Source organism: Equus caballus, chromosome 15 (genome assembly GCF_041296265.1).
Source record: "Equus caballus isolate H_3958 breed thoroughbred chromosome 15, TB-T2T, whole genome shotgun sequence".
NCBI lineage: Eukaryota > Metazoa > Chordata > Mammalia > Perissodactyla > Equidae > Equus > Equus caballus.
In genome coordinates, this window is record NC_091698.1 from 61,411,143 (window position 1) to 61,437,718 (window position 26,576).

The 26,576-nt window shown below is 41.8% G+C and overlaps 1 protein-coding gene across 9 annotated transcripts in view; it reads right to left on the minus strand.

The window, feature by feature from the left end:
• SPTBN1 (spectrin beta, non-erythrocytic 1) overlaps nt 1–25,298 on the minus strand; it is a 189,013-nt gene extending 163,715 nt beyond the window's left edge. For 2 of the 9 annotated variants that reach the window (XR_011426075.1, XM_023619102.2), the window contains exon 1: nt 24,233–25,298. The gene's annotated coding sequence lies outside the window, so the exon portion shown is untranslated. Of the gene's footprint in view, nt 1–12,012; nt 12,427–22,347; nt 22,935–22,976; nt 23,156–23,283; nt 24,096–24,232 lie in introns of those variants that run through there. The other 7 variants (XR_011426077.1, XM_070235495.1, XR_011426076.1 and 4 more) reach the window with 6 other exon arrangements.
• Nucleotides 25,299–26,576: the final 1,278 nt, after the last annotated feature.

Genomic DNA, 26,576 nt, shown 5'->3' on the forward strand with positions numbered 1-26,576 from the left:
CCACCTGAGGGTTTCTCACTCCTGAAGAGGATCTGCCTGAGGAAAGCGTCATTTACAAAATCCACACCCTTTAGCTTACTTCATTTTTCCTCTCTTTCTCTTTTCCATGACTCTACCCTACTTGGACCTTTATTTGATATATCTGAATAAAAGTTATTTAGTTTGATCCCATTCTCTCAACTCCTCCCTATCCCACCTCCCAGGAACATGGGGGCCCAGAGGGAACTTGATTTCACTGGAAATATGTGCTGGCACCGTCCTTCTCACCCACACACCAGAGATGACCAGGAGAGGCAAACAACTGAGGCAGGTGTTCCTTCAACAGAAGGGATAAAATCCCCTCTCACCTAGTTCTACCCCAAATACTCATGCTTCAGTCCCTTAAAGGGCATTCCTCAGCTCTGCAGGAATAAAGCTTAATTCTCTCCTTCCTGGCCCTGGACTCCTCCGAGTTCACATTTTCCTGCCCCTAGTCCTTACTACACCCCTTCAGGCCAGCCTGCTTTAAACGGGGCCTTTCAGCAAGAGGTGACACATAATCCATTGCACCAACTGCTGCAGGGCTTCTGGTGCCAAAAGACCATTGAGAAAAAGGCTGCTAAAAACGTACGCAGTAACTCAGTCCTGGCAAGTCCTGTTGGATTAGCTCTACTCCAAGCTTCTCCTTCCTGTGTCAGACTTCTCAGATGTTCATGGCTCTTCTCTCTGTTGTTGACATCCTACGGACAGCCGAAATCTAGGCCGTCCAACAGAACTGTCTGCCATGTTGGAAACATTCTACATCTGTTCATAAGAGTAGCCATGACTTTATGTGGCTACTGAGCACTTGAAATGATGCTAGTGTGACTGAGGAACTGAATTTTCAGTTTTAGTTAACTTTTATTAATTTAAATGTACGTAGCCCATGGGGCTCATGGCTAAGCTAACAAACAGCATAGACTAGAGCCATAATTCTGAGAGTAGACCAAAGGATAATGTGTGAAGGTGGTCATACATTGAATTCACCTGGGGGGCTGTTAAAAGTCCTGGGGCCCATTTTGTACCCCAGATAATTAAATCAAATTCTCTGGGGGTGGGGTGGGGAGGGGGGAAATGGGACCTAGACATCTGCATTTTTTAAAGCTCCTCAGGTGATACAAATGGGTTTTTTGTTTGTTTTGGTAAGGAAGATTGCCCCAAGCTAACATCCATTGCCAATCTTTCCCTTTTTTTTGCTTGAGGAAGATTAGCCCTAAGCTAACATCTGTGCCAGTCCTCCTCTATTTTCTATGTGGGATGCCTTCACAGCATGGCCAATGAGTGGAGTAGGTCCACGCCCAGGATCAGAATCCACAAACCCAGGCCACCAAAGCGGAGCACGCAGAACTTTAACCACTCAGCCATGGGGCCGGCCCCCGCAAATGTGCTGTCTTGATAGAGAATCACGGCTCTAAAATGTGAACATTTCTATCACTAATAGCCAGTCCTTATCCAACCAGCCACCTGCAAACACTAAGGCATGTAAACAATTAAGCCAAATATTCCACCTATCATGCAAATTCTCCTCTGACACTATGACAAAGGTTTGTCTGAGAAGCAAAACCACAAGCCCCAAAAATGGGCCACTAATGCAGCAATGAGAAAAGGAAACAGCTCAGAAAGGGAGGTAAAAGAAGGAGGGAAAAGAGTTTTTCAAAATAACTATCAGCATCTAAAGCCAGGCTAGCTGAGTCTTTACATATAACTAATTTATTTTCTGGAAAGCCACCAGTTAACAACAAAATATACCTCCAAATCTGATACTTTGAACAAACTGCTCTAACTAGGTTTTCTTCCCTTGGCTAACCCATCCACACACTCTCTGTACCTGAGATAGTAAGCTCTCACCACTGTGTATTTTTTTCCAAAGGATAATCTGAAACTTGTGCCTTTTCATCGGGTACATTAAACTTTTTAAATAGCAGCAATTAGAAAGCCAGTATTGGTCCAAAATCCATTTGCTCTGGCTCACTCTTCTCCAGGGGGCACAATCTCAACCTTTACTTGCAATTACTAATTTTACCAAGTGTATCATTAACCTGGTGAAACTTCTTCTGTGAGATTTGACTTAACAGAGGCATCATCCCCAGAGTTTAAAAAATGCAAATAGACACTCAGGTTTCCACAGCCTCTCATCTTCCAATCAGCACTTCCCAAAGACACGGAGCGCCCAGCAGGCTGAATGCTGACAGAGTTCCGCGGCTGATGCAAAAAAAATGGCCAGTATTTTCTAGGCAGCACAACTAAAAGTCAGAAACAGGAAGAAGAGATTTTAATGGGAAGAGTATTTGAAGGTCACGCTTAATGACAATAAAAGTTGTTCCCTCTACACTGACAAGTGAAATATAAATGACTGAAAATTAACACCCTACCCGCTCCCCCTCGCGCCCCAGATTATTACTAAAGTAATTCAATCACAAAACCAAGAACTCCCTGAGTTGGCCAAGTCTTCAACAAGTCACCTTAACCGAGGGACTCCCCTCCAAGGAGAAAGGGCTGGCTTCAGTCCATCCATACTCACAGCCAAGAAGTTCTCACACAGCAAATGCAATCCCTGCTGCTGTGGCAAACCAGACTGAATTCCTTTTTTATCTTGGCCTTAGTGGATACCCAGCAGCAGCTACTCAGTAACAGCTTCTCAACTGTGCATTCCAATGGAGGGCAAAAAACACCGACTTTTTAAAAGCTAACACAATACCTACAATAGGAACTGAATTATGCTTGTGTATATACATCTGAATAAGGGTTACACTGAATAGGGTAACAAGTCTCTTTAGACTACATAACTGGATTGCCAAATAAATACAGGACACCAATGAAAGCTCAATTTCAGATAAACAACAAATTTTTATTATAAGTATGCCCCACCTATTTCACAAGACACAGTTATACTAAAAAAGATGTGATTATTTGAAATTCAAATTTAACCGGGCATTCTGGTTTCTTTGTTTTTCCTAAATCTGGTAATGCTACACATCACTATGCTGGGAAAATTCAACTTGAGACAGGCAAGAAGGAGATCTAATTTTGGCACTCCCCACCCACTCAACCATCCAGCCATTCCTGTATCTCAGGGTCAACCGTAAAAACTGTGCTCTCTAATGTGGATCCAAATTAGCCACCACCTGATAAACAGTGCCCCAATTGTCATCCTTCTCTGGATCACAGATGCTAATTATATAACTAAGTGCCAGGTACATGGGTAGCTGACAAATTAAAGGTAATTTACTTTCACAGCCTTTATCTGAGTAATGGGCTCAGATAAAGCAAGTAATTAAGTTTGAGTAGGTGCCACAAATGGAAGAAATCATTAGTAAATGCTACTATTCATTCAATAAAAATTAAAAGCAAAATTTGCTATGGAGAAATAATATGACGAGAAAGTAAACTGAATATATGTGGTTATTGTGTGAATTTAGTATCCTACATAATAGTTTTCTAAAAATAGCTAACTCTATTGGACAGTTATTATGAGCCAAACAACATTCCAAACACTTTACATGTTTTATTGTACTTAATCCCCTGAGAGGTGAGTATTATCATCATGCCCATTTTACAAGGTGAAGAAACTAAGACACAGACATTAGGTAATTTGGTAAGATTAGGGTGACCATATTACCTGGTTTGCCTCAGGCAGTCCTGGTTTCTGCCTGTTGTCTTGGTACAATTATTAAAAGTGTCCCCTTTCACTCTCATAAATTACTCGGTTTGGATGATAAATTATATGGTCACCTCCCAAAGACCCACAGTCAGTAACTAGCAGAGGCACGGTTCTATCAGGTAGTGTGGCTCCAGACACAGAAGCCAACCACTGTAAGATACTCTCTCCCAAGTCTTACCCTCCACAGAAGAGGATTTGGGATGATGGCATTTTTTTTTATTTTTACCCATCATACCCTGGATTTCTTACATGGTTACAAATCAGTGTGGGGTGAGGGATGGGGTACATGAGGGTCATGTTTTTCAGAACTGTCCTGCATCCCCCTTTAAATCATTGATAATACACAGCACAAACCATCTGTGGACAGAGAGAATTCTTCAGTCAGCCTCTGTCTACCTCCCTGGTCCTGAAAATGTTTAAGCACATTCAACTTTTCATAGTAATATTTAACCAGATCCTTTTCTATTTCAGAGTGACTTTCAAATTCCTTCAGCCTGGCCCAGACAGCCAGGGCACAGTTGCTTGCTATTTTTATTAAGACAAAGGTCGATATGCTGTATGTGGTGACTTTTGGTCCCACACACACTGGGCTTTCCTTTTTTCCCTAATAATAACAATTAAAAAAACTCGTCTTTAAATCTTTGGTAAAACGCTATCTATTTTCCCAATAAATGTTTCCCAATAAATGTTAATACTAGTTTGACAACACAAAAACAGCGAACGTGAGCATTAACTTGCAGGCTCACTTGGTGTATATGTAATTTTAAAATGCATCACAAGTGATCCAAATAAGCACAGGTAAGATGCCTTTCAAGGCTGAACACTGAAAATGATCACAAGGAGACTGAGAGTTCCCATACATCTGCAAATGGTTCAGAATAACTACTGCTGACTTAACATGGTAATTTCAGTGCGTACACATATGTGAGGCTGTGTGACTTCACTTGACTTCTCTGAGCTTGTCTCCTCCTTCACACAATGGAGTGGATGTACTAAGGTCTACAAGGTCCCACCCAGCTCTAAAACTCCTAATTCTATGTATTCTCCACAACCTTTCTGACCACGAACTGCAGCGGGCAATGTGAAAACACTGCTCTACCGCAAACCTGCCTAACATTTGGCTTCCTAACTGGCTGGTCCACAAGGGTGGTCCAGGAGAGGACAGCACGACAGGTCCCCAAAGGTGAGGAAATAAACAATCCTCTCGCAAAAGCAGACCCATACCAACGCTACCATTGCTGAAACCCAACACAAGCATCTGAGGTCGTCACATACGTGCATGGCCTGCTACAGGCAACAGTCCTGTGACCAGGCTAGGGAGCAGCCCCGTGGTGAACGGTGAGGGTTCTCAAGCTTGTAATACTCCTTGATATATCAAGTTTGACTCCTGTCAGCCCCGGGCCATGTGAAAAATGGTTTTCAATGTTTTTTCTGCAGTAGGTCATGAAGGCTTTTTCTACGATACTAAAATCAACAAAGAAGACAAGACTGGAAACCATGGGCTAAAGAAGGTTTTTCCTGTCTCAAATCCTCACCAGTCGCCTAAATAAGGCAAGTTTACTACTGGCCGGCTCCTGATTATAACGGCAGTGGGAAAAGGGAGGAACAGAGAGCTGCTGAATTATCGGACAGATTTAAAAGTCTTTCCTGTCACGAAACAGCAATTGCCCTTCACACCTTTTCACTCACAAAGCAAAAAAACAAACAAAAGAGAAAATGAACACCAAATTCTCAGCCTGGACTTCACGTGATTTCTAACAGAAAGTGAATTTATCACTAAAAAAAAAAAGTCATAAACTCAAAGACCTGGGAGGTTAGTCATTACCAAGTTTTACTCACCCATAGTTACGAAACAGGAAGAGCTCCTTCCTACCTCAAGTTTTATTACATGAAGTTTACAGCCACATTTAAGTGAAAACTTCCATATTGAGATTTGTTACATATGCAGGCATAAAACCCCTGGCAACAAATACCATGCTTAACTCCAACGGCTCCTGGTAGAGAAATAAGTAATACCTCTTGACGAAAGTTGTGAGACCCTGCTTCTTATCAGAGCTCTCATTTCAGTAGTGTCAAAACTTCCAGAAAATTTGTTACAGAAAGTCAGAGAGAACCAAGAAAAAAATGTTGAAGCCAATAAAAATTATATGTGTTTGGGCCATCTTTTCAAACCAATTTAATCTTTTATAACCACTAAGATGCGTGGTCATGGTTTGTTTACCTTTCTCTTTTCAATGGTAAGTTTAGAACACAAAAGAACTTAAATGAAGAAAAATCCTAAGGATTCAACACAGGCATGGAACCAATAATGACTAAACTTTAAAAAAACACTGCCTGCAATTTGATCCATAGCAGTAGAAATCAGACTCTTCAAATAATCAACACTTCTAACAAACAATAAAAACAAAGCTTCTCCCCACTGTATGCAATAATTAAAATGCAAACTCTAATATTTTTGCTTTGTATGAGAACAGATTAGACTAGCATATCCCAAAGTATATTCTATGAAACCCTGGGCCTAAGAGAGACTATGAAACAAAAGGAAAAGAATTCCAAGGTCAGGTATGTCTGGGAAACACCACATACTACTCTCCCCCATAGAATGCCTATTAGCTTACAAAGACTCTGAGAAGGGCTTCACTAAAGAAATCTATTACATTTACTTAGCCTAGATTCTCTTTTTAAATAACATGTTAACATACTGCAAAAATTGACCTTCAAAGAACTTGATACAAAATGCTGAGTTAGACCATATTACCTACACCATTATCTTTGTTTGATTAGAAACATCTCATGGTCATACATATCCAGTCTCTTCTCTTTCTGGTCACGTCAGTGGATTACACTTGCCTGCTCCCCTTACAGCTGGGCAGGGTCAGGTGACTAGTTCTGGCCAATGGCTTCTGTATGACCCATCAGCCAGAGTTCTTGAGTGAGAAAAACATGGGGCAGAGTCCCCTGCCATCCTATGATGAGCATACAACATGAATGAGAAAGACACCTCTGTGAGTTTGGGCCACTGAGATTTTGGGGATGTTTGTTACTGCAGCACCAGCCTAACCTGCCCGTTACACTATGGAAAAGAATTTTCTTAAATAAATCTATATAAATTGACTAGATGTGGCAAAATAAAGAGAGACATTTGAAGGATGGGGAGGTAGATAGTAGAACAAACATACAAGAATGAACCTTTAAGAAGGTCACTTTGGTCTACAGAATCTTAAATCAAGCACTAAAGATCAGTGAGTTAAAACTAAACACCATGGTATGGACTAATTTGAAGTAACCAAGTTTACTTTGCTTGTAGTTAGTTAGTTTGTTGCCCAGGGTGGGCAGTGAGGGGAGCAACATCACTTACTGAGTGCCTGTAACATGCGAGACACTGAGAAGTGATGCGCACAGACTGCTGCACTCACTCCTGACACTGCAATAGCTGGGAGGTGATAATCGTTGATATCATCTCCCTTTCACATGAGAAAACCAAAACTCTATTACATAACTTGTCTAATAATAATAAGTCATATCACTAATAGATGGTAGTCATCTAACTACATGTGTCTATATGTTTTTTACTACACCATTAGTCTAAATTAGTAGGAAAATCTAAATTATGAAATTTTTTAAAAATAATTTGGAGTTTCATTACTCTGAGGCATTCTGTAAGAATGTGACAGCACTATATTGCAGAATCCAAAGGAGGCGAACTGTGGTCAAAAGGAAGGTCCTGAGCTTTTAAAGAATAAACAGGATGTTCTTATAATTGACGTACTAATTGTCCGCAAAGGATAACACACACTTTTCAAAAAGTTTATTTTTTCAAATTATAACAGTAAGACATGTTACTGTAGAACAGTGAAAAATATAGAAAAGCAGTGAGATGAAAACAAAAATCACAAATAATCCCACCACTCTCCCCCAAAAATTAACATTTGGGGTATCTTCTTCTTTTTCTTCACATGTTTTTCTACATAGTTGAGATGATATCATTTATGTAATCTCGTGTTCTGCTTTTTTCCCTTGATACTAAAAACCTTCCTATGTTATGAGGTTTTCACTACTACCACTAATATTTTTATCAATATCATAATAACTAATCGTTATATATTTGCCAGGTGTTAGACTAATCTCTTCACTTATATTAACTTATTTAATCCTCACAATAACCCTCTAAGGTCTGTATGATGATTGCCCCCATCTTACAGATGAGGAAACTGAGATCTGAGAGTAGGGTGAATGACTTGCCCAAGGTCACACAAGTCCATGCTGGAGTCGGTATTCAGACCCAGGCAGCCCCTGGGTCAGCACTCTCAACCACTACCTTGTACCGCTTCCATAATAGTCCTTCTTCTAAGTAAACAATGATGGACATTTGGGTTTATTACCCAATTTTTTCTATTATAATAATGTTACAATAGGTATCCTTAAAGGCATCTGAAGCACTATTTTATCTAAGCCTATTCAGACGGCAAAACTCTTGCCATTCCAACAAGTTCAATTTATTTTCAGCTTGCTGACAACAGCTGTAGAAACATCTAAGATGGCTAGCATTTCATAAATCAACTCATTACTCCACCTACCCCTGGTATGAACTTCCATGTGGTCCTCACCTGTCCACTCCGCTGCCATCTGCAGTAGACTTCTGCCATGTTTCCATCTGCCTTTGCACTGCACAAAGAGCCAATTAAAACCCTGCGTCTGTTCTGTGCACTGCCACCCCAACATATATAAGAAAATTCCGTAAATTATTATGTCTCGAATATTTTAAATGCTAACCTTATTTGTTCCTAATCTTATGAGCTTGGGCCAATACAAGGCATACAGAGAGAGACGGCATCCAATATGCATGTGTAAAATTAAAATGAAATGATTTTCAAATTGAGACAATAATCCAAAAAAGGAATATTCAAATACTTTACTTTTGAATAGTCTGCTTATCTTATGGGGAATGATCGAAGTCTCCTGCAAGATTCAAAGACTGTATACTCTAAATCTATAGAAGGTCTGAGGTGAAAACTATCCAAGAGCGAGATCAGACAATGGTGTGCTAAGCTAAAAGGAGACCTGTGGCTCTGACTCATAGTTCACATCTCCTGAATTCAATTCACCAATTCGGCTATCCAGGAGGGTATTTAAAAAAGCAATGAACGTGTAAAAGAAGAGAAAGGCAAAAACATAATTTTAAAAATATACAAATCATAGGCTCAATAAAGAAATTTTCCAGGGGCCGGATCCATGGCCGAGTGGTTAAGTTTGCACACTCCGCTGTGGCAGCCCAGGGTTCAGATCCTGGGCGAGGACATGGCACCACTCGTCAGGCCACGTTGAGGCAGCGTCCCACATCCCACAACTAGAAGGACCTGCAACTAAGATATACACCTGTGTACAGAGGGGGTTTGGGGAGATAAAGCAGGGAAAAAAAAAAAGTTGGCAACAGTAGTAAAAAAAAAAAAAAAGAAAGAAAGAAATTTTCCAACACGTTAACAATACCATAGAGAATTCATTTGCCATCTAATAATGAGAAGATCAATATATCTAAAGAAGCTAGGCATCTCTACACGTTTTCCACAAAATATTTTTCCATGTTGTGAAAACACAAAATGTTTTTTACGTATAATAAAAACACAGCTAAAAATATAACCTCAATTCTATTGACCAAAGGCCTAATAATTATGAACTATAAATCTCTGTATAAAGCACTTACATAGGGCTAGAAATACTGATTCTATACAAGGAGAGGCCCTCTAAAATATACGTAAGATACTGAAAGCGATAAAGCAAAATTTAGGTTTATTATAAATCTTAAGGCAGCCACACAAAAGAAACAAAGCCATTTGCAGGATACTCTAAAAAGCTATAAAACTTTTGCAATATCTAAGTCCAAATTTCTAACAGACTTTGTTATAGGATAATTAAGATATTTGTTAATATTATCTTTTAAGAAATTCTTGAGTAATAGGAACTTGGTTTTTATCTAAGCCCCCCAGGATAAAGTTCACTCACTGTTTACACATTATATTTAACATCCAAATCTTCTCTGTTCTTATTTAGCTCCACACTCACTAATCCAAACACTGCATTTTTAAAAATTTCATCTTCATAGCACCCAAACTAATAAATTGTCTGGATTATCCCCACAGGCAGCCCCCATCTCCACCTACCCACCGCCCCCTTCCCAGGTGCTCATCATGTCACCAACAGGCCCAAACCTCACAGGACCCCTCCTAAAGACTGCACCCCCTGCTTTGTTGTTACCATCCTGACTTAAGAAACAAGCCTTTCTATTAAAAAAAAAATCGAGAGACCACAATTAGAAAGTAAATCAACTACAAACAAGAATCAAGTACTGCAGACAAACCATCAGTGAACTTAGCATGAAGTCAAAAAAGTGAATAAACTAAGAAAAAAAATAAGATTCTGCAGGACCGTCACCAATGCCTTTTACTCTGCTTCTATGTTTTAGAGTTCAAACATCAATAATTTATATCCAAATGACTATCACACATATAAAATATAGGACTTTTTTTGAAACCTTCAGGGCCCCAATTTTTATTCAAACCACAAAGACCACGCATTTTGCAGTGAGTGGGGTGGGTGAGGCAGGGGAAGCTCAATGTGAACTTGGGGATAATATGCATTAGTCATTAGTCCAGGTAAAACCATACAAGATAAGATGTTACACAGAAGCATTTTTCTACATAGAGTCACAAGATTTTTTAAGACTGCTGCAACAAAAAGATAAGTAAAAATAAACTAAATAAATAAATAAAAATAAACTAAAGAGGAGAGCACCCATCTCTATTTCTTGGTATTACGTACATGTAGAGGAGCGACTTTGCTCAAGAGAAATGACAAGTTTCAAGATATTTTGTTAAACTGTAGCTATTTTAGGGCCAGCCAAGCCTGCATTAGTGCTTGTCACACAGCTTGCTCCTAATCTCTTGGCAGCTCTCCAACACATTCCAACTTTTTATGCACAGCCTTGCTGGAATCACATCCCACTTATCTTTAAAGACACACTAAGTAAGATGTTGCCACATTACACAACCAAACTGCCATTTATTCCCATCAGGTCACTTTGCACAATGCCTGACTGAATAAAAAAAATCAGACCACCAACTGTGTGGATGCAGCTCAGTCCAAATGAGCCAATGCACATTGGTCCCCAAAATAAGTACCAGAATACTGCACAAACTCAGAGGCCCACTGTCCCTCACTGCCCAAGGCTGAGTACTTACCAACTAAGGAAGGAGAACTCATAAGGAGGGAGGAAAGCAAGATCAAATCTTAAAAAAGGGACACCATGACTACAGATGCTAAAAGCTAGTCATGCCCCCAACTCCCTACATTTTGAAGCAGATTCTTTTTTCTTTTTTTCTTCTTCTCCCCAAAGGCCCCAGTACATAGTTGTATATTCCAGTTATCAGGACCTCTGGTTGTGCTATGTGGGACAGCGCCTCAGCATGGCCTGATGGGCAGTGCCATGCTTGTGCCCAGGATCCGAATCAGTGAAACTCTGGGCCACAGAAGCGGAGTGCGTGAACTTAACCACTAGGACATGGGGTGGGCTTAATCAGGGTATATTTTAAAGATAATCTCGGTATTTAAGGAGTGCAATTCATTACCTCTGTGAAAAGAATGATTTAACATGGCAATACATCTTCTAAGTCAATGTACTCTCTAATTGTTAATATTTGGCCAAAAAAAAAGTCCTCTTTAAAAACAAACTGGAATGGTTAACCACATGCTGCTACATTCCATCCTTACTAAAAAAAATATATTTAATTAGCACATTTGCGCCTCACGCTCTGCACAGCTGCACGACATTCCAGTGATGGGCCAGCTATCAATATCCTCTTTACATTAAATATCTACTTACTTTAAAAGTTGAGAAGACTGACAAGCAGTTCTCAAGTATGACCCACTAAAGATATATTTATTTCATGTGAACAGGTTTCCTTTAACAAGGGTGTTGTCCAACGGAAATACAGACTATAATTAAGAATAAAATATTCATGCAAACATACAACAACAAAATAATTCCTCAGACCTGGAAAAATACATATTAAAAATTCAACTGACAGATGAGAACAGACTTCCTCAGACACAAGACAATAAATTAGCCTGCTCCCTAGTTAAACTATCACCCTTTATGAATCAAATGAGATTTTTAGAACTAGGATAAAACGTGATGTTCTTAACATCAGAAACACATCCTTCAAAAGAAAAAGCCTTTCAAAATGAGAAATCATCCTGATTATCAGGGAAACTCAGGAATTCCTTTAGCAGTGGGTGTTAATTTAAATTAAGCAAAACAGACAAACAAAAAAACCTACCTTTAAAATCAAGAATAAAACACAAGATGTGCACTGGTTTCTTTCCTGCTCAAATGGCACACAAATGTCTTTGCTCCAGGACCATGGTGCTCCCTCGACTCCGCCCCAGGAGATAAGTTGGGGATTTAAGGACAGCTGGCAGCACAGAGTTGTCAACCTCGCTGTGAGAAGGACCAGACCTCTCTCAGAGAAGTCACCTGACTGATACCTCTGACCACCACTCGCCTACTGAAATAGTGACAGGTGTGCTCATCCAGTCATAGATCCGAATAAGGCCACATTCCAGTCCCCTGCTTTCCCCTAACTGGGGGCACCCGGACCACTCTCGACACTGTCTCGCTTGACACCTCTCCAAGTGCTAGACTCAACATTTGCAGCTGCCTGGAGCTTAAGCTGAGATCCCTACTCCAGGCTTCAGACAGCAAAGGAACATTAACCATCAGGCATTTCCCTTAATGGGTTTGGGCCACCCCCAAAGAGAATGATTCCCATCAGGCTGGGAGTTTCTGAAGATCCCTTATTTGGAGAGAGGAAGTCCACGTAGTGTGGCTGAGCTCCATCACCCAACCCTGCTCCATCTGTCACCCAGCCCAGCTCAGATTTTCCCTCTAAACTGTGAAATGAGCTACCACTGCCCTTTAATGTTTAAATCTAGAAGGTCATTTGCCACTTTTCCTCGGGGCCCACCAAACCAAACAAGACTAATAACCACAACAAAGTTCCTCATGGCAACTGCTGGAAAGGGCTTTCTTTCTCCTCCCATGAAAGGGTATTTTTCCCATCTTTCTACTCCCTCTTTCCCCCAGCACACGAAGAAACCATTTTAGCAACTTCTCCAGGAAGAGACCAAATACTAGAATTAAGGCAACAAAGAAGTGCCAGTAAGTCCCCTCCATCCATCCGATGTCCCAGGGCTTAAAGAACTGGCTTCCATAATCAAATCTGTACATATACTGCTTTTTCTCCTTGAAACAGACCCTAGATCCAAAGACAGAATTTTAAAGAATTCAGCTATACAACGACCCTAATAAAGTTGTGCTCCAGTGTATGCTTTCAACAGTTATAACCAAACTCTGCCCAGTAAAATTTATTAGATTTAAAACAAGATTATAATAACCACATCCATTCCATTTGCGACACGTTATAGCGTAGCTTTAAAGCCTCTGAAATCTGAAGACAAAAGTACAATTAGATGTTGTCTGAAGCATATGGAGATGTCTCAAGGGAATTAATGCAACTCTGTTGGGAATTCCTTCCAAAACAAAACAGAAAGCACGCATTATCTAGTGAGAACTTAATCTCTGGTATTTTTCCACTGTAAAAAGATTTTTCAAAATCTATCAAATAGACTTTGTATCTCTAATAAGCAAATTTTGGATTCTCTGCCTCTTCACCATTTTTCTTTAACACTCCCACTATTAAAAACAGCTCAGTACAACAGACAGTATCCATGCCATAGCCTTAAATACGACCAGCAGTAAGACTTTACATTTTGCAATGCTACATGTATAAGTCGGAAGTGTGACAAACAACAAGAAGTAATTATTGAGACTGTCAAAACCTTATACCCTTAGCCTAAGATTTGAGAATTGGCCCTTATTCATGAGATTAACAAATATGCACAGAGGGGAAAAAAGGTTTAAAGGACAAACACTAAAACATCAATTGCACATTTCTGGGGTCACTGAATATCTATCATTGAATATCACTGAATATCTTCATTTTCTTTGCGTTCATTTTTATTTTCCATATGATCTACAATAAACTACAAAATAAAAATGTATTATTTTGGTAATAAAAAGCAAAACGCTATTTTAAAATTTTTGTTATGATGATTTTATGCTAATTTATACCTTTATCAAAGTATATATGCTTCATAAACCATGCAGGAAAAAACTATACATACTGTATATATTAGCAAACACTGTCAAAAATTCAGGGATACCAAGGTAAAAAAATGAATATTTTAACTTTTAAGAATATTGTACTCACTATGAAAGCACGTTTATACTACAGGTTAAAAAACACAACGGAAGGGCCGGCCCCATGGCTAAGTGGTTGGGTCTGCGTGCTCCACTTCAGCGGCCCAGGGTTTCACCTGTTCAGATCCCTGGCGCCGACATGGCACCACTCATCAGGCCATGCTGAGGCGGCGTCCCAAACACCACAACTAGAAGGACCTGCAACTAAAATATGCAACTATGTACTGGGGGGATTTGGGGAGAAAGAGCAGAGAGAGAAAAAAAAAAAGAAGATTGGCAACAGTTGTTAGCTCAGGTGCCAATCTTTAAAAAAAAAAAAATACAACAGAAAATGTTTAAACATCGCAGAACAAAATAAATAAGCAATTTTTAGGAAAGAATCTAGGTTTTCCTTCCTCTCTAAATAAATAAGATAAAAGGGCCAAAAGGAGGGGGGGGCACTAAACCATGATAAGAACATGTATTATCCAACCCCAAAGACTGTACAGCTGGTGAAGAACATTCCAGAAAAATGTGCAGCCCTTGAATGTTTAGATTTGGCCTTGAGGCAAACATATTAGGACAACAATTATTCCTGAAACAGCCACCCAAGAGGGTGGGGAAACAACAAGAAACTTCATCCAGAGCCAAAGGCAGTAGCCACAGAGGCTCACCTCCTCCTGGAGGATGTTTTTGTCAGGCTTCCTTGTGGCGCAGTTCCTACATCTTTTCCCACACTCCACAGAAGTAATGAAACGCCAACGCTCTAACGAAATGCACATTTAAATGAGGAATGGAAAAATCTTTTCAAAACTTCAGTGTTCTTTACATACTCAGTATTAATATTGCTTTTCTGTGAGTTCCGGTAAAAAAAAAAAAATTGAACAGCAGACGTTATAGTTAGCTGATTAATCATTTCACTTATTTTTATCCAGCTAACATGAGGTTTACTATGGTGTTAGGATATTTTTGATAAAGAGCAAGAGTTTACTGTTAAGCATTTCCAAAAATTTGGAAAATATGGAGAGATGAAATTAGAATTCTTCCACAATTCCATCACCCAGAGATAACTACTATTAGGCCAACGGACATTCTAAGCACAGAAATATTTAATTAGATACATATACTTCAACAGAATAAATTCTATTATATTTATTATATATAATTCCAAATTTCATCCTTAGTTCTTCTGTAGGGTAAAAATCTAGTTATGTCCTAATACAGATTTTAGTGCCTAACTAATGGCTTCAAGTTTATACGTTAAAGATCAGAAATAGCAGGGAACTCTAGATTCTACAGCACAGATGTCAAATGGTTCTAAAAATCATTCAGGTGTTTACTCTCACAGTTTAGAGTTTACTAAGAATGGAATTATGACACCTATAAACAAGGGTCAATTTTAAAGCAATCTTGGAATCATAACATCTTACTTTCATGTCTCGAAGCACATTTAACCTGAAACCCTCCTCAATCAACTATTTAGTTAAAGTTCATGGCAGAAAACACACAAAATTCAAGGAAGTAAAATGGCTTATTTTTGTAAGCTACATTTTAAAAAGTACCCATACGGTTAGGGAACTGGACCATGCAACAGAAAGTACTATTTCCTCCCAAACATTTCCTTCACATGACTCATTCCTAGGATTCATCTCCAAAGTATTATCTGTATAAATTCACCACTTAAAATGTCTTAAAATAGCCCTTTGCCTCTCTAAATGGTGGAGATTAGTCAATCACACACACATCTCTTTCTCACCTATGTGATAGAATAGATAAAATAGGTATCATATACATGTGTACAAAATTCTATATAGAACGTTACAGAAGAATATCCTTTCATACAAAAAAGGAAGGATATCGCTAAAATTCCTTCCTCCCACTCTTAGCCTACAATATTCCCAAATGCTGAGAAACCATTCACTGGAAGAAATCTAAATCTGGAGTCATTTTTATTTTAAAATTTTTACCTGGAATTTTATCTACATTTCTGACAAATTCCAATGAAACACGATGGTCTAATGGTTACAAAATTGGCTCCAGCAGCAGTATCTGGGCTTCCACAAATGAGAACAAGCGTGTCACAGAATTCCACCGCTCTCCACACAAGTGCGCAGTCTGGAAATACTAAAGAATCCTAGTCTTCCTTACTTTTCAAGCTGACCCAGGTTAGTGAAAAGAGTCAAGCTACCATTTCTTTACATCTGAACGCTCTACTTCCCTCTCATACCTATACCCTTAAAATGCTGACTTACTCGTTTTTCCACTGCTCTTAGAAAAGTGCAGAGAAGGACAGATATGACAATCCTTTGGAATTTAAACAATTCCTTAATAATGATCTACAGTTGGCCAGACCTGCTTTTTTCTTTCCTGTTTTCAAAATTAAAATAAAGTGTTGATTGCTTTTTTGATTAAAAAAATGGTCTTCATGGTAGTCTACTATATTATTTACTGTACTCTTCTCTATTTGTAAAAGAATTCAAAACGCCAAATGAGAAACATTAAGTCATAGGAATTTCCTTTCATACAAGAAAGGAAATCACCCATTAACCCAACATCCAAACATTTTAATGTATTTCCTTCCAGTCTTTTATTTAATATAACAAAAGTGGAGTTATACCATATTACACAGCTTTGCATACAGATTTTTCCACCGAATATTATATGGTTAGCATTTTCCCACTTCAGTAATATTCTAACAAACAATTATTTTAAGCACTATATTGAATTCTATCCTATGTCTGTGCAATAATTTATTTGACTATGCCCCATTTGCTTTTTCACTATTTATATTGCTAAGAAAATCCTTGTTTAAAAACCTCTGTTCTTATTTTTAATTCTTTCCTACAAGTGGGATTTCAGTCCAAAAGGTACAAACATTTAAGGTTTCTGTTATATATATAACCCACTGTTTTCCACCAAGTTTGTATTAATCCAAAGATTCTCCCAATTAATAATGCAGAGCTCCCATCTGATAGCATCCCAGAGAGCACAGTCTACCTAACAATTTAAGTGGAAAAATTAATCTAACAGTTTTAATTTGTGTTTCAAATTACTGGTGAGTTTGAACAATTTAATATAGTTATTGGCTTCCCTGATTTCTTCTTTTGTAAACTATCTGTTCCTATCCTTTCCCCAAATTCCAGTGTTTTAGTATTTTCTTGTTTGTCAAAAATAAATATTAATCAGGTTTGTCTCTCCTATTACTAGACATGATACATAGGGACAAGTTTAATACAGACTGAACCTAGCATTATTTATCTGAATGATAGTATTGTTTATGGGAATGTACCTTCTCTGTATACATCAAATTACTTATTTGAAAGAAAGCATAAAATTGAGACAAACTAAGCAAAAAATTCATTTTATGATAATTAAAATATACTATCATGGGCACTGGATTATCTCACTTAGCTTTAATAATGCTTTGTGATAGGTACATCAATACCATCTTGCAGATGAAGATACTGAAGCACGCAGAGAGGTCAAGGCAGTTTGCCCAAGGTCACTAAGCCAGGGCATGCAGTGACCAGGTTGTATAACTCTAGAGCCTAAAGCTTGAGACCCCTGAATCTAACAGCCTGCCATCAGCCACACTAGCCCTGAACTCTCTCCTTCAACCTCTTGAACGTTATCTCCACTAAGTGTTCTGCTAGAACTTCAAATTCAACATATTTAAAGACAAAACTGAACCTCTTCCCAACCAGATATCCACTCTTCCCCTTAACTTGTCTTTTTCTCTCATCATCACCGACTATGCTCTTTGGCATCACCAGAATTTGAAACCTTTATCACCTTAGCTCCTCATCTATTTAGGTCCACCTCCCATCTATTCACCCTACAAACAGGTGGCACAGGATTGGGCCTTAATAACCTTTCTCCCATCCCTCCCCTCCTTCTCATTCCCTTGGCCACCACCATAACTTGCTCCCTTAACCTCTGGTCCCCCACAATCACCTCTTTCCTATCTCTTTGCTTCTAGGTTCTTCTGTTCTACTGTATTTTGAACATTGCCAAAGTACTGTGTTATACAATTATCTTATCATCACAGAATTTTAGAGATGCAGAGGATCTGAAAAACTAAGTGCCAGATCCGATCAACTGGTACTCACCGCCTAGAACACTGGATTGAGGATGTTACTGAGACTCTATCTCAGCTCTGTGGAAAAGAGGGCCATGACTGATTTTCCATGTCTGCCAGGGATAGAGAGAATGGTGCCCATGTGCCAGGTTTTAACCCCGACTATGATTTCATCTAAGTTTTTCATCTTATAAATTTAGATATGAGACCACCTGGTCAGTAAAAGGTTTTTTATTGTCTGTGTACATTTATATTCTACCTGACAGAGTATCTAGTCCTTGGATTTAGGAACTAATTCTTATTCAGCTTTAACCCACACAACCATCACCCTAACCCAATTTCAAGCTCTGGCAAGAGAAGTCTCCAATAATTATTTACTACATCAAAAACAATATTGCAAAGTAATCTCAGAGTAGCAGCAAAGGGAGAACATTAGTATATGTGCTTCTTGGTGGAAAGAACTGTAATTAGACTACTTTCAAGAACAGGAACCTGAACTGACAAAGGGTTTCTAATAAGTGGTCTTACACAGACTGTGTTAATCAATATATAAATTCCATTGTAACACAGCCTTTTAAAAAATAAAAGAATAAGCTGTTTAATAGCTCTTTCGATATAAAAATATTAAGGTAGTTTCTGGAAAGTATTCCCAAAGGGGTCAGTGGCTCCTATAGCGTAGGGAGTCCAAAGAGAAAGGAATGGAACTGTCATCAGCTGAACACCTACCATGTGCCCAGCACTGTGCAGTGTTCTCTCACAACTGCAGGAGGAAGTAGTATTACTTCAATTTTACTTACAAAGAAACTGTGGTTCTAAGTGTAATGCACTAGCCCAAGGCTAGAACCTAGCTGTGGCAATATGGCTAAGAGAGAATACCATTACAATTCGAGCCCAGATCTGTTTGACTCCAAAACCCACACTCTTTCCAAAAACTAAGGACCATTTTTTCTGCAATAACAAAATCATCCGCACAAACCATAAAGGACAAAAATTCATTATGACTCTACTGAAATTATGAATGACTGTTCATCAAATGAAACCACAAAGAATTTTAAAAAACAAACACAAACTGGGAAGTAATTTTCGCAACACATATACTCCACAAGGGATTAATAGGCAACCTACATAAAGAACTCCTACAAATCAACAAGAAAAAAAATCTAAAAGATAAAGAGGCAAAAGACTAAACAGGGACTTCACAAAAGAAGAACATAAATGGCCAATAATATAAATAGATACTTAACCTCAATAATCAGGTTGGAAATTGCAAATAAAAAGCACAATAAGATAACATTTCACAAATATCGACCGGACAACATTTTAAAGGCTCGTAAATGAAGCACTGGCAAGGCTGTAGAACAATCGTAACACACACACTACTAGTAGGAATACAATCAGTACAATCACTTCGGGGAAACAGTCTGGTATTATCTAGAAGGTTGATGATAGACATACTATATGATCCAGCAAATTTCATCCCTGAGAGAAAGAGATAATGTCTGTGTATGTATCTGCACATATGTACTAAGAGACATGTAGAAGACCTATTCATAGCAGTCTTTTTATAATAGCAAAAGACTGGAATCAATCCAATCTCCATCTACAGTAGAAGGCATGAATAAGCCATAGTGCAATACTATACAGCAGTGAAAATGAATGAACTACAGCAACAAAATGATGAGTCTCAGGAACATAATGTTCATCTTAAAGGGCAAGTCACAGAAAAATACATAAAGTATAATCTCATTGATATAAAGTTCAAAATGTACAAAATTAAATAAGAATTTTTAAAAGGATAACCCATAAAGAAGAGCAAGGGAATGACAAGCACAGAATTCAGGACAGTGGTTGCTTCAGATGGGATGATGGAGGGGCAGACAGGGACTCTGAATGTATGAGAAGCTTCTTCTTGAACTAGGTGGTGGCTGCCTGAGGGGCCACTGGCTTGTGATTCTGTAACATATCTTTTATGAGCATTATTTTGTATGTACAAATCACTTAATAAAAAACAACTTGAAGAAAATAATGGACCAGAAAGGGAGGACATTGACTATACCAGGAGACATAGCTGATGACAGAGAACAAGATGCCAGAAGAGAGCAGAGGAAGTAGAGGGGACGCTGTGCTCAGGAGTTTAGCTTCCTGCCCGCCAGTCCTGCTGTCTCAAAGCCAAGGCCCTCTTCTCTGGGGTAGGAGTTTTGTTTTTCAACTTTAGAGGTGTTTTAGAAAAGAACCTAAGAAAACCAATTAATCTAAATAAATTATAACAAACAGGACTCTTCTACTAAAGATTAAAGAACTTTATAAAGTATTTCTATATTAAACAATTTACAATGAGTGCATCATTTTCTTCAACACCACTTAGTGACACAAAGGAAAAAAATGTGCTGACACTTCAGCAAAAGAAAAGACAGAAGACACTAGAAGGAATCTTTTGATATAGAGGTCCCTTAGCTGAAGGAGTAGAGCAGTTTCTCAACTTAATGTGAATACCAACCATTTATTCCACTATGGGTCTTGTTAAAAGGCAAATTCTGACTGGATAGGTCTGGGCTGGGGCCTCCAAGAATCTGCATCTACAACAAGCTCCCAAGTGATCCTGGCCTGATGTTGCAGGTCCAGGAATCTCACTATGATCGCAAGAGACATTACAAAAATGCCCTCTCCAGTGATGGTTAAAAATACAAATATGGGTGAATCTAATTGGGATAGTTTCATTTTAGCCACCAGAGCAAAGAGATTGATGATGTTATTCCTATGCTACATAAATTTGGATACCGGACAACTATTAACAGAAAAATCAAGAGTACTAAAGTAGGTCTTTTGTAAAGAAAAGGTGCTTTGAGAAACAGCAAAGACTGATACCTTACAAGAGAGATTCATGAGATGTTTTCCTCATCTGCAGAGACCTACGGAAGTAGCTTTTCCAGCAGAGGTATTAGCCCTTTCCTTATGGAAGAATGGTTTACATTCCCGATAGTCTGGAAGGAAGAAACCAGCACTACCATAAGGAAACCCACAGAACATTAATTCAAGCCTGATTATAATGCAGATGTTGTCAGGGCCCAACATAGTTAAAGGAGCATCACATCACTGCATGTAAAAAACATATATTGGGCATTAAAATTCTCTCTAAGAATATGCTCTTAAAATAAAACGTACTATTTCAACAAAAACCACATCGAATAATTTCCACTCCTCATGTCTGTTTGTTTAGTAGTAGTAAAATCCTTCCATCTCAAAATAGTTCTTCCACATGTAAAGTTATACTTGCAAACAGCAAGGCAAAATAACCACTGAAACAAACTCTTCCAAGGAAACTCTGCCCATGCCAAGTCGCTGCTAAGGATGTGTCACCAGCAGAGAGTAAGGTCTTCTCACTTGCTCCTACGACATCACAGACAGTTGTTACTAGTCTCGCCCAAGAGCTGCTCTTCACAGAAAGCCTGCACAACAGGAGACGACCAAGCGACAGCAGTTTCTCTACTGCCCCAATACTTCTCATTCTCTCAGTAGAAGGTTTTGGTGGGTTCAGAGACAACAGCTACAGAGATCTTAACCTAACAGAATTCTGCAGCTGGTGTGTAAGTCAGAACAGCTAAACCTCCTGTGACATCAACACAGGACATTTTCTTACAACATAGTAAATCCAAAATGTCTGCATAATCCATGGGAACAACACTCCCAAACATCTTTATGCAACACGATCTTATACAACCAGCACAACAATGAAGGCCAAACCCAAAAAGTTCTACACTTGAACAGCCCTCTATTAGAGAAACTCAAAATAATGCACATAAGCCACACAATCTGCATGCAGTTCTACTCTGCAGAGCCACAGAAAAGCAAATGCCACTAACTTGGATTCATCAGGGATTTAAAAAATAAAAGTAGACACGCCCTTGCTTTGAAACATTGACCTTCCCCTCCAGTTAGCATACTGAAATTCCCTTTTTCACCCATACATTTTAGAAGAGTCTGGAGTGACATTTGAAATGCATCTCATTTGCCATCCCACACTGAATAAACGAACTGCAGAAGTGACATTTAGAAGGAAAATTCCCTATGTACTAGTCCAGACTAAACAGATGAGGACATACAGAACCATCTCCTGACCAGATACCAGCCACAGAGGCCTTGGTGGTCTGCCCTTCTCGACCCCCTCCCCAGCCACATCTGCAAAAAATATTTATCTGAAAAAATACATATAAACAAACATAAATGCAGTCAATTACCATCACAATCCCACTAGTCATAACTAGAGACAACTTGGCATAAATCAATCCGAATACTTACCATCAACAATGACACTCATTTACCTAATAATCCTTAATAAGGAATCCAAATTTACAAAAAAAAAAGCAAACGATGAAAACAAAGCAAATAGAAGTTAAAGAAATCATGTACTACCCATCAAAAAATAAGTTCCTTTTAAAACAATCCACTGATTGTTAATATTTTCAGAAATGTCTCAAGGACATAAGAACTAAAATGTATCGATCGTTTCATTTCAAAAAACGATTTCCTATAGGAAAAAATCATATTCTCAGTATTGACCAAAGACAGAGGTACTGTAATGTCATAGCTGTGAAGCTCCAATTAATAAACATTAACTTTCACACATGAAGAAATCGATGGATAGTTGGGTCCTGGTTACAGATTATGGGCGATCCAGAGAAAGACGCTGCGACTCCCAATACTGACTGCACCACTGCCTCCGCACACCGCTGGGCCCCGTCCTCCCTGCAGCCCCTCCCTACGGCTCAGGTCCTTCGGTCCGAGATCAGATTGCCGTCCGCAGCCGCAGGCCGGCTCCCTCTGCCCGCATTAGCGCTGCAGGGCGCCCCTTCATCCGAGCACAGCCCAACAGGCAGGGGGAAGGGGGTCAGCCCAAAGGGAAGCCTCCCCCCTCACAGCTAGGTGACCTGGTCCTCCTGACGCCACATCCAGCTGAAGCGGCATGACAGGTAGACGCAGCTCCGGGTCTGGGCCAAGGGCAGCCCCGGGCCTGGGTGGGGCCGGGCAGGGGCCGCAGGCGCCGAGTGGCCGTGCCAAGCCCCGCCAGCGAGAACCAGGGGAGGCTGCGATACTGCTGCATTGTGCTGCATCACGGCGAGGGCACCGCGAGCCATCCATCTTGCCAAAAACGCACATCCCCGCCCAAATAAACCCCCCCGAATCCATTTTCCTCCTCCGCCGAAGCACCCCCACACTCGCCCTCTCCTCACTTACTATCGGGCCTGGCTTTCGATTGGAAAAATGGACACGGTTTGCGCACTGATCCCCACAACACCTCCCCTCCCCATCTGATGGCAAGCACTGGGCATCCTTCCTACCACAAAAACAAAGGAAAGACTCCCCCCACAAAAAGAGGGCCACGAGCGTGGTGTGAGGAATGACGACGAGAGGGGCTTCCAGCCCAGCACCCCAAAGGCAGGCCCGGAGGGTCCCCGCACTGGTACAAACCTGTTGAAGAGAGGGTGGCAGGAGCTGAAGGGCGGGCGCAGGGCTGCTCGGCGCCCCGAGGCGGCTCACGCCCAGCCCTGGGAGAGTGGGGACGGCAGAGAGGGCGGGGGGCGGGCGCGGAGGGGGGAGCGGGAGCGAGGATGGGCGGGGGCGAGGGGCGCCGGGCCGCCGCCTCCGGTTCAGCTGCAGCGCAGCGCAGCCCGAACCACGCCTGGCCACATCCCCAGTACCGTTAAGCGCAGAGCCGGCCTTGTCAACGCCGCCCCGCTCCCCACCAGCCAAGGCTAGAGGGAGGCCACTCGAAAATATACCCTTCCTGCAGCCCACTCCGCAGCCACCCCCGCGCCAGGGGCCGCTGCCCGGCTGCAGGGAGGCGGCGGCGGAGGCAGGGAGAAGGAATCGGCGCCACTGCGCCCGGGGATGGGGCTGAGCGGCCGCGGTGCGCACGGCAGGTCTGCGGCCGCCTCACTGCGGAGCCCGCCGCCCTCTGCCCCGCATACTCGTCAGCACTGGAGACCCAGGCTCCCCGCGCCGCCCCCGCCCGGGCTCTGCAGCCTCCCCGCCCCCACGCCGCTCCCCGGGCGCAGGGCAGCGGCGGGGCAGCTGCGTCCTCCCGGCCTGAGCCCGCGCCCCTCCTCCCGCCCGCTCGCCAGCCCGCTGCCCGGGAGGCAGCCCCAGTGAGTTGGCATCTTCCAGCCTCTGGCCCCCTACCTACCTCCCGCGGATAGGGGGTGGGGGCGCCGGGGTCCCGTCCTCCTCCCGCTCCTTGGCGGCCGGGCGGGTGGGCCGGGAGGCGACTCCGCGGGGCTGTCCGCGGCTGGGGCCGGGGCTCACAGGACGGGACCGGTGGGCGCTGCTGCGCGGGGCTGCGCGCTTGCTCCGGACGGAGAGGCGGCCGAGGGAGGGACTGGAGGAATCCGCAGCCTGCACGGCAACAGCTGCACTGATTCCGGGGGCTGGGCGGGAGCGCGGGGCGGGCGGGAGGAGGGGAGAGAGCGTGCCGGGAGGGGGCGAGGGGCGGGGAGAGGGAGCGCGCGGGCGCCGGCGCCGGGTGCGCGCACACAGGCGCGCGGGTGCGCGCTCCCGCACACCCTCCGCTCTCCTCCGCTCCTCCCTTGCTCGGTTCCTCCTTCTTGGCCGCCCTCAGCGCCTGCTGGGAGCCCCGCTGCCGCCCACCCAGCGCTGCTCCGCGCCGAGCAGACCCTCGGGCGCGTCCACGCTGTCCCGGCCAAGGCTCTGCCCCCTTCCAGCGCAGACCTCGTCCCCTGCTGCAGGGACTGGCCTGGGCTGGCCTGGGCAGGGTGGGCACCGTCCCCGCCGCAAAAGGACAATGGGGGCTTTGTCCCCACAGCCGGCGAGGGCCAATTTCACGTTTAATTTGAGGCTAATTCGATTATCGCCATGGAAAGGGGCAGCCTAATTTTCTGCGTGACTTGTGCAGCCTCTTTTCGCCCGCGATGTTTGCGTTTGGAGCGCGACGAAGAGAGCTTGTTGAGGGAGGTTTTAGAGCGCTGTGTGGCTGGTTTGGTTTTAGATCTAGGTGGTGTTGCCTTAGAGGTTCCGCCCAGCCTGATGAAGAGCGATTGGTGACCTCTCCGTGGGAAACCTTGGGCGATGCGGGGAGGGAGGTGGTTCTTCGGCGAAGTCAAGATCATCCTCCATTGTGAGTGCTTTTCCACCCTTCCCTCAGGGTAGCTGGGAACAGACCCTACAAGTAATTCGTCCAACTCCTGCCTCTCGCCCAAATGCCGGCTCACTTTCACCTGAAGCGATGCTCTTCCGGAGCCACTCCTACGGAGTGGGGACGACCTGGCTGCAGTGGAGGCCTGGCCATGGCTGGCGGGCCTTAGTTCTCCCCCTACCCACAGTCCGAGACGGACATCGGACGTTTCCTCGAGTTTTTGTCAAGTGCCAGCGCCCCTTCTCGACCAGCTTGCCCACCCTGTCAGCCCCCAGGCTATGTAGAAATTCTGGAACCGCCGCTGTTGGGGAGAAAAGATGGTGTCATCACCACGACCACGAGTAGAAATTCTCTTTAGAAAGCAGTCTGGAGAAACTGACTTTCTGCTTGCTCTCTAGGTGTCCTACTGCGACACTGTAAACCTTCAAAGGGCAGAGGGCCCTTCTCGATTGAAAAAGCCCCAAGGCTTTTTCCCTAGAGATCAGACCCTCAACCCCTGAGTAAAAAACAGAAATAAAAGACAATCAGATAGTTTGGATCATGCTTATATTTCAAATCCATAGACCGGAGGGCCTGATGGGTTTATATTTTTGTATACATATTTTTAATGAATATTTTTAAATGAATATTTTAAAATAAAACTGCATGAAATTATCCCAGCAAAGTGAAGATGATTCTTCCTTTCAGGCCTTCACCATCAGTTTGAATGTTTGTAGCAGTGTTTACATTTGATATTTATGAAAAAAAAATGAAGACAGAGAGTAATTTAACATTTTTCTCAGAAGATTGATCAACACAGCCAGAAGGTGACAGCGCCACGGGCTGGGTTCTTTGTCTGTCTGTTCAGTGTTTGTACATAGCAGGCACTTAGAAGGTACTCAAAAAATATTTGTTGAAGTGGATTGAACAGAATCAACATGTAAGCGCTGCCCTCATTAGGTAATACAGGAAATCCACCAGGAATGAAAGTTGTTTCCCTTTCACTTATTTTGTGCCAGGGTCCCCAGCACCTCCCCACCCACAGGGTTGATGAAATACCACAGAAAACAATGGCAGTACTGGGAAATGCCTCAGTTTAAATTCTTCCCCTGTGATTCTGAAATGGTGACTCTTGACTGCTTCCTTTATCACAGATAACAGTGCTTGAATAAATCTTCTTCGTTTGATGGATGAGTCACACACACCACCCCCCCCCTCCACGCCCACTCACTTTTAGAAAATTTCCTTCAAATGAGAGGCCACAGACAACCTTAGCAAGGTACTCTAGTAAAGTGGCAGTAAGTATTCCAAAAATGTGAAAGACAAGGATCCAAAGTTCACTATAAATACCTGCCTCACAATTTCAAATTCTTAGCCTTTGGTGGGGAAAAAAAAAAAT